At 33.4% G+C, this 11,287-nt stretch overlaps 1 long non-coding RNA gene across 1 annotated transcript; it reads left to right on the plus strand.

The window, feature by feature from the left end:
• Positions 1–7,052: 7,052 nt before the first annotated feature.
• On the plus strand, positions 7,053–9,174 carry LOC142518562 (uncharacterized). The gene is made up of 2 exons (XR_012813582.1): positions 7,053–7,119; positions 8,939–9,174. It is a non-coding gene; the product is annotated as an uncharacterized LOC142518562 (long non-coding RNA).
• Positions 9,175–11,287: the final 2,113 nt, after the last annotated feature.

The raw sequence follows: 11,287 nt of genomic DNA on the forward strand, positions 1-11,287 counted from the left end.
TTGGTTATTTTTAAACGACGCTATTTTTTTTCAAATATTTAAGATTATTTTTAAATCTTATATTTTTCTGTAAAGCGCATGCATGCGAAGCGTTTAAATGATATCTCGAAAATGCAAGCTTTAAAAAAAAATATTTCTTCATTTTTAAAACGGTAGACGTTTCAGTTGGTATCAGAGCAAGGGTCCTGTATAGGATTGTGCCACCGCCAGCTTCTGCAGCTCAGTCTTCAAGCCTCAAGTCTGTAAGCTTTTATGATTTAAATGTTTTTAATGCTATCAACTGCATGTTTACATGATATATGCTTTGCAGTACATGTTTATCTGTTGTTATGTTTTGTGATTAGATGCTTTAAAATTTTTATCCATGTTACGACATGAAATGAGAAATTATATGATTTTCATGCATGCTGGCTTTATGGTGGAATTGGACATGAATAAGAATTTTGCTATTGGGCATTAAGAAAGGTTGGAAATGATTTGTCTATATTGATTTTGGTTAGTAGTACTGATGTTCTACTTTTTGGGGTCTTGAGTTAATCTTGAAAAATTATGAATGCTTTTGGGACTTATAGAATTTTTAAGAAATTACTGATGGTACGTGGTTGCTAGTTGAATTACTTTTTGAGGATTTCATGTAAGGATTAATGAGTCGAAGACTGCGACGATCTTTGGAAATATAAAGATGTAGAATTTATTTAGGATGCATGCTCTACCTAATGGGATTTAATGATTGAATTGCACGAATTGAGAATTTTAAGGACTTAATTGTAATAACCAATAATTTGAGGACCTAAGCGCAAAAAAAATTCTAAGGGACTATTTTCGAATTTACCAAACTTTGAGATTAAATTTTGAATTTCGAGAATTTTAAGTTTTAAGGAGGCTAAGTCGAAAATTTTATGGGGAACAAAATACAAATTTCGAAAAGTTGTAGGGCCAAGAATGTAATTTTTGAGGACTTTAAGGGCCAAGTTGCCAATCTCGAAATTTTTAAGGATTAAATTAGAAATTTTGAGGAACACTTGGGTAAAATCAGTAATTATTCGAGGTTATGTGGATTGATTTTGGGTCTAATAAGCTTAAAATTATTGAACTTTATGTTACGAGAAACCTACAAAATGAAATTAGGAACGCTAAGAACTTATGGGTGGGTAATTGTGGAATTTTAGAAATTTAGGACAAATTGGATAATATTTGAGGAAAGTAAAATTTAAGTTTACAATTTTTAAGAAATTTGTGTGAAGTTGATCAGTTAGTTAAGTTATAACAGTAGACATGGAGCTAACAAAATTTTGGGAACTTAAGTTTGATGTATCATAATTTTTAATCGTGATCTTAAAAGTTAAAATTATATCTTTGTTGGAATTTAATTTTTCTAGAAAGTTGGGTGTAATTGATGGTTAGTATATTTGATAGACGCATGTAAAAGGTAACGTAGACACCTTGTCTTGAGGAATTTTGAAAGTCATTAACAAACTTGGGACTAAGCGGATATGTGTATTGGAGTTATACTATCTAATACTAGTTGTGTTTTGTAAGCTTGAATTTTTAAGTTTATGATATAGACATTCATAAAAAAAAAAATTTAGGTGAAATAAAAAAAAAAAGGAATTAGTGGTGTTCAACATATGTTATCAATGAACGAATATTAAGATATTTTTATTGAGTAAGAAATCTAAAACTTTGATATGGGGATTCTAGAACTCTATGGGTTATAAGTGAAGTTGATTTATTAAAGTTAGTCTAATGCTACCATAGGAGAAGTTATTAAGTTTCATACGCTAATATTAATTAAGCATTAGTGATACATAAGAATGCAGCATTCGTTTCAAGGAGAAAAGTCTAAGAGTCTTAGCCCTCAACTATATTGTAAATAGGAGGAATAATTTAAGCATGCAACTGATGAGAGAAGGGTTATACTAATTATGTAGAAGATCATTATTGTATAATTGGGTTTTATGGATTAACGTTATTCGAGGTTTAAGATTTGCAACAATTTTACATCCGGAATGTACTTGTAAATAGTAAGTTACGTAAGTTTTGTGCCATAAGATAAAGATTCGATTCAAGGATCTTAGGCTAATATTATTATGAGGTTGAGATAAGGTTTAACTTTTAAGTTTATTACAGAGGATAGAAGTCGATCAATAATTTTTGGTGCTAAGGTTTCTCAAGTTGAACTGCATAAATACAAATGTAATAGGTCAATGAACATTACGGGTATAGTATAAGAAAAGTAAGACGCAATAAAATTAGGACTGTCATTTCTAATATTGGGAAGTTTGAGAAAAATTGAAATTCGAGGTTATAGAAAAATGGAACTAAGTCACCATAAGTTGTTATAAGTTGCAATTCGCAAACAAGGATTTTGGTAGGCAAATTTAATTAGGATTGAGGAAATGTAAGGACAATTTAATACTTATTTTATCATAGTAGTGCAGCAGAAGCGTGGATTATTGGAATTCTAGAATTAATGGTTTAAAATTTTTGTTTATCGAGAATAAGCGAATTTTGGGGACGAAATTCAATTTAAGGTGGGTAGATTGTAACGCCCCGAAAATCGGAAAGTCCACGTGAACCAAATGCATGCAAATTATTAAATTTCTTTGGTATTTTATTAAATTGTTTTAAAGCATTAAGAAATCTAAAACTTTTATATGGGGATTCTAGAACTCTATGGGTTATAAGTGAAGTTGATTTATTAAAGTTAGTCTAATGCTACCATAAGAGAAGTTATTAAGTTTCATACGCTAATATTAATTAAGCATTAGTGATACATAAGAATGCAACATTCGTTTCAAGGAGAAAAGTCTAAGAGTCTTAGCCCTCAACTATATTGTAATTAGGAGGAATAATTTAAGCATGCAACTGATGCGAGAAGGGTTTTACTAATTATGTAGAAGATCATTATTGTATAATTGGGTTTTATGGATTAACGTTATTCGAGGTTTAAGATTTGCAACAATTTTACATCCGGAATGTACTTGTAAATAGTAAGTTACGTAAGTTTTGTGCCATAAGATAAAGATTCGATTCAAGTATCTTAGGCTAATATTATTATGAGGTTGAGATAAGGTTTAGCTTTTAAGTTTATTCTAGAGGATAGAAGTCGATCAATAATTTTTAGTGCTAAGGTTTCTCAAGTTGAACTGCATAAATACAAATGTAATAAGTCAATGAACATTACGGGTATAATATAAGAAAAGTAAGACGCAATAAAATTAGGACTGTCATTTCTAATATTGGGAAGTTTGAGAAAAATTGAAATTCGAGGTTATAGAAAAATGGAACTAAGTCACCATAAGTTGTTATAAGTTGCAATTCGCAAACGAGGATTTTGGTAGGCAAATTTAATTAGGATTGAGGAAATGTAAGGACAATTTAATACTTATTTTATCAGAGTAGCGCAGCAGAAGCGTGGATTATTGGAATTCTAGAATTAATGGTTTAAAATTTTTGTTTATCGAGAATAAGCGAATTTCGGGGACGAAATTCAATTTAAGGTGGATTGTAACGCCCCGAAAATCGGAAAGTCCACGTGAACCAAATGCATGCAAATTATTAAATTTCTTTGGTATTTTATTAAATTTTTTTAAAGCATTAAGAAATCTAAAACTTTTATATGGGGATTCTAGAACTCTATGGGTTATAAGTGAAGTTGATTTATTAAAGTTAGTCTAATGCTACCATAGGAGAAGTTATTAAGTTTCATACGCTAATATTAATTAAGCATTAGTGATACATAAGAATGCAACATTCGTTTCAAGGACAAAAGTCTAAGAGTCTTAGTCCTCAACTATATTGTAATTAGGAGGAATAATTTAAGCATGCAACTGATGAGAGAAGGGTTTTACTAATTATGTAGAAGATCATTATTGTATAATTGGGTTTTATGGATTAACGTTATTCGAGCTTTAAGATTTGCAACAATTTTACATCCGGAATGTACTTGTAAATAGTAAGTTACGTAAGTTTTGTGCCATAAGATAAAGATTCGATTCAAGGATCTTAGGCTAATATTATTATGAGGTTGAGATAAGGTTTAACTTTTAAGTTTATTACAGAGGATAGAAGTCGATCAATAAATTTTGGTGCTAAGGTTTCTCAAGTTGAACTGCATAAATACAAATGTAATAGGTCAATGAACATTACGGGTATAGTATAAGAAAAGTAAGACGCAATAAAATTAGGACTGTCATTTCTAATATTGGGAAGTTTGAGAAAAATTGAAATTCGAGGTTATAGAAAAATGGAACTAAGTCACCAAAAGTTGTTATAAGTTGCAATTCGCAAACGAGGATTTTGGTAGGCAAATTTAATTAGGATTGAGGAAATGTAAGGACAATTTAATACTTATTTTATCAGAGTAGCGCAGCGGAAGCGTAGATTATTGGAATTCTAGAATTAATGGTTTAAACTTTTTGTTTATCGAGAATAAGCGAATTTCGGGGACGAAATTCAATTTAAGGTGGGTAGATTGTAACGCCCCGAAAATCGAAAAGTCCACGTGAACCAAATGCATGCAAATTATTAAATTTCTTTGGTATTTTATTAAATTGTTTTAAAGCATTAAGAAATCTAAAACTTTGATATAGGGATTCTAGAACTCTATGGGTTATAAGTGAAGTTGATTTATTAAAGTTAGTCTAATGCTACCATAGGAGAAGTTATTAAGTTTCATACGCTAATATTAATTAAGCATTAGTGATACATAAGAATGCAACATTCGTTTCAAGGAGAAAAGTCTAAGAGTCTTAGCCCTCAACTATATTGTAATTAGGAGGAATAATTTAAGCATGCAACTGATGCGAGAAAGGTTTTACTAATTATGTAGAAGATCATTATTATATAATTGGGATTTATGGACTAACGTTATTCGAGGTTTAAGATTTGCAACAATTTTACATCCGGAATGTACTTGTAAATAGTAAGTTACGTAAGTTTTGTGCCATAAGATAAAGATTCGAATTAAGGATCTTAGGCTAATATTATTATGAGGTTGAGATAAGGTTTAACTTTTAAGTTTATTACATAGGATAGAAGTCGATCAATAAATTTTGGTGCTAAGATTTCTCAAGTTGAACTGCATAAATACAAATGTAATAGGTCAATGAACATTACGGGTATAGTATAAGAAAAGTAAGACGCAATAAAATTAGGACTGTCATTTCTAATATTGGGAAGTTTGAGAAAAATTGAAATTCGAGGTTATAGAAAAATGGAACTAAGTCACCATAAGTTGTTATAAGTTGCAATTCGCAAACGAGGATTTTGGTAGGCAAATTTAATTAGGATTGAGGAAATATAAGGACAATTTAATACTTATTTTATCAGAGTAACGCAGCGGAAGCAGTGGATTATTGGAATTCTAGAATTAATGGTTTAATCTTTTTGTTTATCGAGAATAAGCTAATTTCGGGGACGAAATTCAATTTAAGGTGGGTAGATTGTAACGCCCCGAAAATCGGAAAGTCCACGTGAACCAAATGCATGCAAATTATTAAATTTCTTTGGCATTTTATTAAATTGTTTTAAAGCATTAAGAAATCTAAAACTTTGATATGGGGATTCTAGAACTCTATGGGTTATAAGTGAAGATGATTTATTAAAGTTAGTCTAATGCTACCATAGGAGAAGTTATTAAGTTTCATACGCTAATATTAATTAAGCATTAGTGATACATAAGAATGCAACATTTGTTTCAAGGAGAAAAGTCTAAGAGTCTTAGCCCTCAACTATATTGTAATTAGGAGGAATAATTTAAGCATGCAACTGATGCGAGAAGGGTTTTACTAATTATGTAGAAGATCATTATTGTATAATTGGGTTTTATGGATTAACGTTATTCGATGTTTAAGATTTGCAACAATTTTACATCCGGAATGTACTTGTAAATAGTAAGTTACGTAAGTTTTGTGCCATAAGATAAAGATTCGATTCAAGGATCTTAGGCTAATATTAATATGAGGTTGAGATAAAGTTTAACTTTTAAGTGTATTACAGAGGATAGAAGTCGAGCAATAAATATTGGTGCTAAGGTTTCTTAAGTTGAACTTGCATAAATACAAATGTAATAGGTCAATGAACATTACGAGTATAGTATAAGAAAAGTAAGACGCAATAAAATTAGGACTGTCATTTCTAATAATGGGAAGCTTGAGAAAAATTGAAATTCGAGGTTATAGAAAAATGGAAATAAGTCACCATAAGTTGTTATAAGTTGCAATTCGCAAACGAGAATTTTGGTAGGCAAATTTAATTAGGATTGAGGAAATGTAAGGACAATTTAATACTTATTTTATCAGAGTAGCGCATCGGAAGCGTGGATTATTGGAATTCTAGAATTAATGGTTTAAACTTTTTGTTTATCGAGAATAAGCGAATTTCCGGGACGAAATTTAATTTAAGGTGGGTAGATTGTAACGCCCAAAAAGCGGAAAGTCCACGTGAACCAAATGCATGTAAATTATTAAATTGTTTTAAAGCATTAAATGCATGTTTATTCATAAATTATGTGTTTGATTATTTTTATGCATTTTATACATAATTCATGCATGGTAGATTTAATTCATGAAATTTTAAAGGTTTATTCATTAAATATTTTTAAGTTTCATTTCGTACTCGAACGAGTAACGGAGACCAGAGAATTTTCAGGAAAAATTATTTTATTACACGATTAATTTTTATTAATTAATATAAGATGTTTTAAAAGTATTTTTCAAGAATTGAGATTTATTGGGTATTTTTACCTACATGATTTTATTTTTTTACGGTACGCAAATTTTATCGAACGGGAGACTTTTTGAGGGTTCAGCCAATATTTTCAAAATCTTTCCAACACGAAATATTTTTCGGAAGTGTGTTTGGATTTAATGGACCTAATTTTAAGCTTATTGGGCTTAAATATTTTTTTTAACTTTTAATTAACAAATAAGGATCCATTAACCTAATTCTTAACTATTTAATTATTGTATTGTTGGCTACCCCACACCTATTTAACCACCACCAACCGACACCCTCTTCATTCCTCTTTATTCTCTCGGTTCCATCCATTTCCAACCTCCTACAGCTGAAGCTCCATCGGCCAAGCTTCATTCTTGAAGAGAAAAATTTTCTCCGGTGCTCGTTCTTCGATTCTCTCGCTTCTATATCATTTAAGGCACGCCATGTATCTTCTTTTACGCATCATTCAAGTCATATATGTGCTGTCATGTGCGTTATGTTTATGAATTTTTCGGTATTGGCATGGCAAAGCTTTTATGCTCTTAGTTTGGCACGAAAACCGTATGTTGTTGCATACATCTCACGTTTTTGTTACTATGGTGCGAGGGGCTGTCGAATTAGGGTCCTAAGGTGCTGAACATGTTGAGGATCGAGATGGCTATAGGCTGGAGTCGAGACATTGAGAGCTGGTTGTAGGCCGAGAGTTGAGGTTTGAGGCGCTGTGTTGGTTGTGGGGCTCGGTCTGGTGTATGGATCGGCTGAGGGCCTGGGGATATGGTCTGGTGCGTGTCTAAGGGTCCTAGGATGAGTCTCTTTATGGTGGTTCATGGCCTGGAGCGGCAGCCAAGAGGCTGAACAAAGAAAGCTGCGGCTGTGCAATTTGGGTTCACGTAGAGCAAGTCACGGCTGCGGGGTTTGGGGCGGCTGCTGGACAGGGCCAGGGCATGGGGCACTGTCTTGGGTCGTTCCTTATGGTCCTAGGGGGGGCCTGGTGGTGTTGGTTCAGGGCTGGGTTGGCTAGGGAAGGTGGCTGGACCAGCAAGCAACCAGCTGCACCAATGGGAGACGGGTTAGGCTAGTCACAGCTCTTGCTCGCTTTGGGGCTCAGGCGTTAGTTCCGAGTTTGAAAGGAGTGTATCATGGTCTTAAGTTATGTCTAAGGGTCGGGTCTAGGGCCTGGTTCGGGTCTGGTTCGAGTCGGTTTAAGCATGAAGTAGTTAGAAGCATGCTAGGGTCACAGCTAGAGTGGGGCGATGGCTTGCTGGAATTTCCAGCAACTGTTCAGGTTCTTGTTCGAACGTCTAAGGGGGCTGGATTAGTGGGTTTAGGGCCTTTTAAGTGTTTAGAAGGGTTGGTAAAAAGTTGGGAAAAATTTGGTTAAGTTTCGGTTCGATTCAGGTTAAAATCGGGACTCCGGTCCAAGTTTAAAAATGAATCGATTAAGTTTTGAAATGAGCTCGAGTTTACGTCTAGGGATACTTTTAAATATGTTTTGGAACATTTTAAGGAGTTTGGTAAGCTTCGGGTCAATTTTAGAGGTCCAGGGGTGAAACGATAATTTTTGGGTTCCTAGGGGCAAAATGGTCATTTTGCACCCGGAGTGAGGTTTTGGTACTGGCAGCGCCCTGAGCACAAATTTACTATATTTTAAATTTTTATGCATCATGATAACGATTTTACGATTTTATGAAGATATACGTCGCATGCTTGGATTTAAGAAAAATTGCATTTATTCATGATTTTTATAAGCGATGAAAATGATAATGTTTTGAATGATAGGAATTAGTTGTGGCTATCGAAGTATATGTAAATGTTTAAGACGTATATGTAAATGCTGATGATGAGGCCTAGGCACAGTGGATGGGTGATCCTGTCATTGATGTCCGACAGCCGCCGGGTACCGCGGTTCTATGCATGATGGATCCATCGTAAATGATGAATGATGTACGATAGTCACCTCTAATGAACTGAATTCACCAATGATAAATGATGAATGATAAACGATGAATGATGAATGATTAATGATGAATGATGTTAACGATGAGCTGTTTTGACACGTCATGATTTTACACGACACGTTTATGTTACATTTTTAAAGTTCATGAAAGGTATGTTGAGTATGATATTTTTCACTGCTGTGTGCTATGTATATGTATTTGCTATTAACGGTGCAGGTGTGTTGAGTCTTTAGACTCACTAGGCGTGTGTGATGCAGGTGAGCTTAATGATGAGGAGACGGGAGGTGCTGAACTCTGAGTAGGCAGACCTGGTGCGGTGACACGACCCGAGGACCACATGTTTTCCGCATTACGATTTATGAGATTGAGAGGAGATGAATATTTTCATACATTGATGATTTTAAATTTTTTTTAGTTTATGTTTTCGTATGATTATGGATGAGTTTGGTTATTTTTAAACGACGCTATTTTTATTATCAAATATTTAAGATCATTTTTAAATTTATATTTTTCTGTAGAGCGCATGCATGCGAAACATTTAAATGATATCTCGAAAATGCAAGCTTTTAAAAAAAATTTATTTCCGCATTTTTAAAACGGTAGACATTTCAGTTTTTTATATAACCGTCGTAAATTGCCTATAAATTTGTGCGTTTCGGACCATTTTCTCCACACCTCTTCCCATCTGTGATTTTTTTTCTCTCTTAATCGATTTTGTTGTTTGTTTATTATTAAGCGATTTTGTTGTTTGCTTATTTACAAATTTAAAATTATTAATTTAGATGAGTCTTGGATATTATTTAAAAACTTGTATAAATAATTATAAAAATATTTTTTTAAGAAATTATAAATCGAAATTTTTTTTATGAAAAAGAAACAATTAGCGACGAAATATGAAAACATTCGTCGCTACTTAGCGACGGTTTCAATCTAATATGTCCCGAATTAGCGACGAGTTTTGACAAAACTTTCACAAATTAGTTCATATTCAGTCGCTAATTAGCGACGGTTTATTCAAACATCGTCGCTAAGTAGCGACGATTTATCCACTCAAAACCGTCGCTAATTAGCGACTAGTTTTGATAAATCGTCGCAATATGTTTGCGACAGTGACTTTAGGACGGTGTTAAGTTTTTTCGCCAAAACCGTCGCTAATTTGAACCGTCGCAAAGTAGAATTTTTTTTGTAGTGTCATGCAATTATGTAACGCATAATATGGTGTGAAAGATGAGTGAAAAAAGATTAAGAACATGCCTTTGCGTATTTCACGCACGAAAACTAACTTGTGATGCGAGGAAGGTTGGCGGAGAGATGAGAGAAGAAGCTTGCTGAATTTTCTTCAAACCTTGCATGAATCCCTCTTGAAAACGTGTGGTTGTGTGTTTATGTACTGATTGAAGAGTCCTAGTAATTTCCTAGGGTGAGGGGCGTGTGTTTTGAATTAAATAAAAGAGCTTGGAAGCTTGATTATTTGATATAAAAACACATGTGCAAGCTTAGGCCCATTAACCTAGTATGATATATCCATTAGATAATATTTAAAATATTTTGTTTAGGTTGCTTTTCGAAAATAATAACCGAGCCTCAAGAAAGTCCCTATTTTCGTCAAAGATTGATTGCCGGTTTAAAAAATGACCCAACACGTAAAAACACCTTAAAAGTTGTCAATTTCGAAAATATACATTAAAACATACCACATATTAAAAAATTTAAATAATCATATAATAATAAAAATACTTTCCCTTTACGGTTTCTGGTCTCCGTTCCTCGATCGCGTCTTGATTAACCTTTAAAACATAGTTTTTATACAGTCTAGTAGAAACTACATTTTAAACGTGTAAACATGCCTACCATAATCAATTTATGCAATTAAAACAATTTAATTAAAATACATAAGAAATTTGATAACTTGCATGCATGTGGTTCGCGTGGACCTTCAAATTTTCATAACGTTACAAAAACCATGATCCGATCGGCCCTTATATAAATCGACCCCAAAACCGATCTACACACCTAGCCACCTTCGATCTTGACTTGACACAACACCTAGGAGTCGAGATCTAGCAGCCCCTTACACACAAGCGAGGTAAAACGTAAACCTCATGACAAAGTATATGCATATATTCGTGTCAAAATTGTGTAAATCCAATGCAACATGATAGAGCTGATATTTTTCATGCATAAACTCACAATTAAACATATAATGATGTGAATAATGAGAAAAACAAGGTATAGGTCGTGTCTTTGCATATGTACGCTTGAAAACCTTGACACAATCGCATAGAACGGGTACCGGAGGGACAGGGAAGTGTTCCTTCGAAAATTTCTTGCAAAATTTGAGTAGGGAGGCTGCTGAATTTTTGAAAGGGTGCTGATGGAGTAGAGAGGGTGGGGCGGCCGAACATGTGAGGGAGGAAATTAGGGTTTTGAGTAGGTTTAGATATAATATTAAGTTTATAATGGGCCCTTAACTAAAAATAACGAGGTTTTGAAGGATTTTAGGCCCAATATGAATAAACATAGGCCCAATAAGCCCAAAACACCATCGTAAAATATTTCGTTTAGATACATTTTTTAAAATATTGCCTGAACCCTCAAAAAGTCCT

This window comes from Primulina tabacum, chromosome 11 (assembly GCF_025594145.1).
Source record: "Primulina tabacum isolate GXHZ01 chromosome 11, ASM2559414v2, whole genome shotgun sequence".
Lineage (NCBI taxonomy): Eukaryota > Viridiplantae > Streptophyta > Magnoliopsida > Lamiales > Gesneriaceae > Primulina > Primulina tabacum.